The sequence below is a fragment of the Triticum aestivum genome, chromosome 4A (assembly GCF_018294505.1).
Source record: "Triticum aestivum cultivar Chinese Spring chromosome 4A, IWGSC CS RefSeq v2.1, whole genome shotgun sequence".
Taxonomy (NCBI): Eukaryota; Viridiplantae; Streptophyta; class Magnoliopsida; order Poales; family Poaceae; genus Triticum; species Triticum aestivum.
This window is the reverse complement of record NC_057803.1, coordinates 713,704,873-713,712,206: the sequence shown is the minus strand read 5'-3', so window position 1 is coordinate 713,712,206 and position 7,334 is coordinate 713,704,873.

Below are 7,334 nucleotides of genomic sequence, written 5' to 3'. Positions count from 1 at the left end.
TTTTGACCACATCCAAATCACCTAAAATTTTGTACACATGACCTTTTCATTAACATAGACAAAATTTGAAAGTTTTCCATTTTTTAGAATTTTATATAATTTATAGTGGCTCAGTGAAACTCATGTACATACCTCTGACTTTACCTTAAGGGCATAGTGTAAACTTCATTATTGCTGAATTTTCTTTTATAATCATGTTTATTACATGGACGTGATTGTGTAAAAAAAATTTGGGTGATTTGGAAAGAAAATGCCCACCTTCTAACAGGAGATATCAAACCCCACGACCTGCATACGACTAGAAACCCAACCATATGGGGGCCAGGATGCAGGCCCAAAAGATGTTGATTTCTCCTGCTAGTAGGCCCCACAGGGCATACACAGAAGTGGATAGGGAACGTGTTGTTTCATTGAGAGAGGCTCATGCAAGTTGTCTCTCAGCCGCGTATATAAGTAGGTGCGTGCGCGTCTCGCTTGGCGAGGTGGGACTAAACTCCCACCACCCGTCAGTTGCGCCCGGTGCGTCTCAGCGTTGGGCCAAATTTTGTTGGGCTGTCCCAGGCGAACCTCACCCGCGTGCTGGACCACGCGTCCCTGTAGATGGTTGGGCTGGCCCATCATGTATGCATATCCTTTTTCTTTTTTGTTTTTCACATATTCTCTTTCATTTGTTATTATACAGTTGTAAAACAAAGGTTGTTGTAAACGCACAAAACTCCTTCTTCAGCCTCTCACCATCACGTTCACGTTGAACTCACCCTAAAATCAAGGAGAGGTAGATCGAATCTCCCCACGGGGGACAACCTCCACGGAGTAGCTAAATATGGTTACTTCAGATTTTCTAGATTTTCTTCCCAAGTCGTTTTTGAGGGGAAAATACATTTTTCTTTTTTCCTCCAATATTTGTGGTGAAATACATGGAACAAAAATCGTGGGAGGCACGGGGCTACCTGTTTTGCCCCTCCGAAAGTGCACTTGTTGCCAAAATGCATGTGAACGTGTCATATTCCACATTATCCTTAAAACATGTTGTACACCTGTACAAACAATTGAATTGTCGTTTTTATTTTGTTATCAATTTCTAAATCTTGAATTTCAGCATGCACATATCCCATGGCGTCTCATCCAAGCTCCCACATCAACCGCACAGATTCTTCTACCATGCGCGTGTGCTGCTCCGGCGTCGGGTACAAGAGAGGGGAATCTTGATCCGATGTGATGCGATTCATGTCTACCCATAGCATGCACCGCTAGGCAACCGGGCCGACAACATGCACCGCTAGCCGCCTCGATCCAGACCATGGGCAAAGATGCTCAGCTGGACATGTTTGTTGGCACTAGTGCATGATGTGCCAATCTCGGTATGCAAGACGTGTAGCCGTGTGTCGTTTTAACATGCTTGGCATACCGAGGGAAGGGACTCGTCAGAGATCCAACGAACCAAGGTGGGGTCAAGGGTGGATGGATGGTGTGGGTCAACTTGGCTAAAGGTTTATGGTGGGTGTCTACGTGGCCAAGTGTGCATGCATGGTTTGAATCCAGCTGTGTGTGATGCACTAGACGGGCCTTTTTGGATAGGGCCCACATGAAGCGGCACCAAATTTTGAGGAAAATGAAGGAACGGGCCCCACACTCCGTCTGCATGCCGAACTCGTTCCCTCCATTGGCTAGATCCAACATGCGATATGGCATCGTTTCCACATAGCCCGCGTTAGGCCTCTTATGCGTGCCTCTCTCAGTGTTTGACCACACCCTTCATGGGTCATACTATGAGACCACGCCAGGCCCCGTGAACCACCGCCTAGGCACAAACCGGATGTGTTACCCATTGGTAGCTAGATCCAAACCATATGCACCCCCGCCGTCTAGACCCACGTGTGGAGCATCACGTAGACGTTTATAGACTCATACATGGACATGCATCCTCTTGGTAGACATTTAGACTCATGTGTTACCTATTGGTAGCTAGATCCAAACTGGACTCACACCACTTACGCCAGTCCCCGAACCATGCATCCCCGCCATTCAGACTCATACGTGGACATGTGTGCATGCATGTTGTGGGTCCAATTGAGTGCGATGCATGAGACTGGCCTTAGTTACTTGGTCTAACATCACGTGGCATCGAGATTTGAGGCAAATGAAGGAACGTGCCCCGAACTCCTTTCACAGGCCGGACACATTTTCTCTCGTTGGCTTGATCCGACATGCGATATGGCCCCGTTTGCACACAGCCAATGTGAGGGCCGATGCATGCCGCTCTCGATGTTTTACCATACCCTCTAGGGGTTGTATGATGACACCACACCAGGTCCCGTGAATTTTTAGCCCCTCACGAATTTGCATTGATTATAACGACAGCAGCCGGGCATCATAGCCCTAGATTGCATGCGTCGAGGCCACGCCACCCGTTGGTAACATATGGCACATATATGGACCAAAGAGCTTAACATGGGGCACTCATCCCATTCCCTGCTATGATTTCATGTGGCCGCGTAAGATCTTGAACTTTCGAGGTTACAACCATATAAATGCGGTAAATGGCCCGAATATGAGAGGGGTGGAGGGGGTGGGGGCGAGAAAGGCCACTCAATTACCTACCCACATTATTGAAGTTTGTTTTATCTGGAAAGAAACAACTTTTTATAAATAAGGAATTTTTAGCACTTATTAATAACGATTTTATAATTTGACATTGTAAGGTGCATTTTTTCTCTAAAACAAAGGTGTTGTAAACGCACAAAACTCCTCCTTGAGCCTCTCACCATCACGTTCACGTTGAACTCACCCAAAAAGGATTTCCCTATTTTTTAAAATTTTCCTTTGTTTTTGTTTATTAGACAAAAGGATTTTCCTTTGTGTTTTTTTATTAGTAACATAGGGTTTTACTTTGTGACAGGTAAGCGGCCTTTGGGCCTGTTTGGTTGTTTCTTTACAAACTGGACCCACGGGCCGTTATTTTCTATGCTTGACACGGATAGGGTCCGTGTCATCACCCCCATCGCCCACACACCCCCGTCCCCCTCATCCCCACCCTCCCCACAAACCACCCCGCCGCGAACCCGCTGCCGCTCTCGACGGTTGGAGCAAAAGAGCACGGAGTGAGATTGGGAGGCCACCAGCAAGCACCTAGCGACTACCGGCGACTAGGTGAAGTGAGAAACCCTAACTTGTAATCTTCGACTTCTTTGTTCCTTGTTGAGTTGCCGTTTCGGGAGTTGGATATGGTTTTCAAAGTTGGAGATTAAATAGTTAGGATTTTCAATCGGAGGTTAGATGGAAGGCGATGCAGAGATTGAAGGAAGTTTTCTACATCGGTAGCTTGCTCGGTAATTTTTTCCAGGGTTTCGGTATTCCATGGTTTTCATAACAATGAGCAAGTGCAGATGCGTAGCACAATAGCAGCAAATATCAGCAAACAGTTCTTTAAAAACTTAGAAATTTTTTAGCATTGTGCAGTGGCGAATCCAGGAAGAAACCGGAGGGTGGGCCCAAAACTTATAAGCTGGGCTAGTGGATTAAATTCCTTTTTAGGACGAAATTAGGTTGGGTTTAGTAAGGCAGCCATTAACTTGTAGTCCTAGATTGCAAGTCAACTAAACACTACCTCAGTTGTGCTGGAGAGGAGGAGGGGCCAATGTCGCGTGTCGACGCTCGGGGTGAGCCCATGCTGCCGGTCGAGGATCAAGAGAAGGACATGTCTGAACAAGCTGTGGTGCGGCGGGCACGCGCTGCGTTGCGGGGTTATGAGGAGTGGAGGGCGAGCCACCCGCGCAGTTCAAGTGTATGATTGTTGATTACTGATGCAGTACCTTTGTTGATTATACTGTATGATTGTTTCCTAGTGTGTTTACATTCATAAGCCCATTTCTTTAATTCTCATCCTTTGATTTTATTCATTTTATTTTGTTTACTTAGGTGGTGTGCATAACCTGTCGACAGGACTGCAACAGGCCCGATGACGATGGGTTGACATTTACCATCAGGCTAGATGGGAACAATTCAGCTGTGGTATAAATAACCATGTCAATTTTTACTTGTATTATGTTTGTTCCCCTCTACTTTGAAGATTAACAAAATGTAGGAAATAAATAGCTATTTAATTTTACATCTACAGATTGTGCCATGCTACGCATGACACCAGTTCAGCGCCATCCCAGACAGTTCATTGCTTTTTCAAGCGAGAGGGAGCCGCACGTATGATTTTGGCGTGTACAAAGGGAATTCAAGGGTGATCATCGGTGGTGAAAACTGGTGCAGGTTTGTTGAAGACTTCGACCTGCGAGAAGGCGACCGTGTCTCCTTCGATTTGACTAAAGACATTCCTATGGTGTACTGCTGCAACCTGCCAAGGACATGCGATAAAAACAAAGACCATAATCATCTAGAATCAGCTGTCATAACAAAGGGAATTAATCTGATGAAGCAAGAGGAGTGTAACCTACATGACCTTTTGGCGATGACGAAAGGTTATATAGGTGTATTCTTTGTCCACCACTTCACCAAGTCGAACATAGCAGGAAAGACGATGGTATGTTTTTGGTGTACTAGTATTTTTTATTTTGTATGCAATTTTCTTTGTTTTTTCATGGAGAGAAAGATTAATGATATGCTATTGTAGCTGAAACCAGTGAATACACTGATGTGTATTTTTGCATATACTTTTGTTTCCCATAACTGAAGATCCTTATGTAATATATGTAGATGTAGCTGAAGATCCTTTTGTTTACTGCTCCTTCACATATTTGATAATTTTTCTTCCTATGATGGTGCATACAGAGATTACCGACGAAAGTTGTCAACGCTCTGAAGGCCCCAGGAGATGGGAAGATACCGGGAGATGGGCTTGCTGGCATTCGGTTGTGCAAGGACAGTTTCTTGCCGGTCAAGTACCACAAGTGTGATGATGGCCGCATCATCTTCGGCAAGGGATGGAGTGATTTTGTTGACAGTGAAGAGCTCAAGGTTCATAAAGTCGTTCTTTTCGGTTTCAAGACCACCACCCATGAAGATCTTCAGATCGAGGTGGTTATGAACATGCTGACCGAGGAGCCACAAAAGTAGCACGACAATGCAAGAGTGTCCTTTACACTAGGTATGGTGCGAAAAGTATGTTGATAGAAGTTATGCATCTATGGGGTTACGTCTTCATTCTGTCTTGGGTGATGATGACTATGAGAGGAGGACATGTTGCAGTTAGAGTAAATGCTAGGATTGGGTCCTATTCAGGACTCAAAATAGGGCTTACACAGGTTGTTGCTTTATTGGTTGTTGTTTCCCTGCCTATAATCATGAACGATGGTAATGCAAATGGAATCTTTAAGGGGGTTTTATTAATAATTTAAATCATAGAGTTAAGATGGTAGAACTACCTATGAGTGTTTGCGTTGGACATGCGGGAAGGGCATCATTTGTGTTCTTCACTCTTTGGTAATGCAGGAATAATGTGAGATTACAAAATAAATGGTATGGTGATCTTATGATTCTTGTTTAGCTAATTTGCTTGTTGATCATGGGATGTTCTATATTGTAGATGAAGGTGATAAACAAAGAGGTGCTGATGGTCTATATGCGCAGGCTAGAGCATGTAGCAGGTGGATTGTACAGTTCATCGCAAGTGTGGAGTCACAGGGTACTGCGGTGTCGCCTGCGCATCTCTCAGCTATATTTTCTGTCCTTTGCCATAGTCTTATTTTTTTGGACCTTGATGTTAAGTCTGGCTGGGTTTGCTACCATGTATGATTTGTGCTGCTAGTTGATTACTTTAGTTTCTAGTTGTAGTTTGTATCAGGGGCTTCAAAGACCATTTGGTTTCTGTTAATGGAAAATCAGGGGGGCGACCCTTCTTTTGATTAAAAAAATATGAACTTTCTCTATGCAATTACAAAATAATTTTTCTCTATTCAAACCCAGTTGAGAACAGTATTCATTATAAATCTGAAATAATTTTTTGGTAAAAATGGCTATCGCATTCTGTATCATAGCTAGCGAAACCGAAACAAAATAAACGTCTTAAGTATAATATCTCTTGAACTCAGATCAAATTAGGCAAGACAGCTAGAATAAAGGATGATTCAACTTGCAGGAAATTTGAACTTACGACTTACTAGTAGTATAATAAAGTTTACAGACTATCAGATAGATAAATAGAAGAAACATTTTAGTTTGATTCATTCTTCCTTCTAGACTTCCTCGACCGCCTAGATGGTTTGGCGAGATGCTGGCGCAGACTCTCCAACCCCTTTCAGAAGTTCACCAGTCGCCTGTATACATTGTAGGTGGCATACGCGTCCCTGGAAGCATAATAGATGTTCTTCAAGGGCAAGGGCGCTTCTGCCCGTATATGGTGGTCATCTTCTATGATAGCATCCTTCATCTTGTTGTAGCTGTGGTGGATGATGGAACCAGCGTAGTCAGCCAAGCCATACTTCGGCTTAATCGTCACTGGATCAGGCGCTCTCCAAAAATTCTGGATATCCACAAAGTTTCATACCACCAGACCAACACGCTTGAGTTTTTTCTCGTCATTGTTGATGTCCACCCCAACAAAGGTGTACTCCTCATCGAGCAGGAAGGCGGCAAGCAGGCCGCAGTGCTCATCAGCAACGTTTATGTCGTACATGAGGACATAGATGCCAACGCATAACTGGACCACGGCAGCCGTCTGTGTTGGACCACGAGGCTAGGTGAACTCCACATCCAGTGCAACTATCTTCTGGTCGTCGTTTTGCAGCTAGTATTTGAATCTACGAATGCAGTACTCAACACTGCTAGCCTTGTTCGTGTACTTCACAAAAATTACGGTATTTCCATCTGCCCTGACAGCATAATCTTTCACGAACGCCATGCCGAAGGACTGCAATTGATGAAACCAGTATAAGACATGAATCATGACAATAACATGATAACAATAAGCCGAGATGAAAGATGGTATAGTAATTCTGGCACTATTGAAAGTTTATGTAAACAAGTGCATGAACAATTTAAACTAAACATGTACTCCCTCTATAAAGGAATCACTAAAGTAGTGAGCCAAAAGTTGTTATATTTCCTTGCAGAGGGAGTATATGCGAATTAACAATCAAAATTTACGCTCTTGAAATATTATCTAAACAACTGCATCAACAATCAAGAATAAACATGTATCTATGAATTGTTCATCGCCCATGCAGATGAATCTGTGTGTACAAACTAAAGAAGCAGGAGAAAAACAATAAATTGACAAGACAACGGACTAGATGTTGCATGTAGATGAATCTGTGTGCAAAATTCTCATAAGGCAACGCATGTTGAAGGCAGTTAAATCTGTGCGCACAAAATAAAGAAGCAGGAGA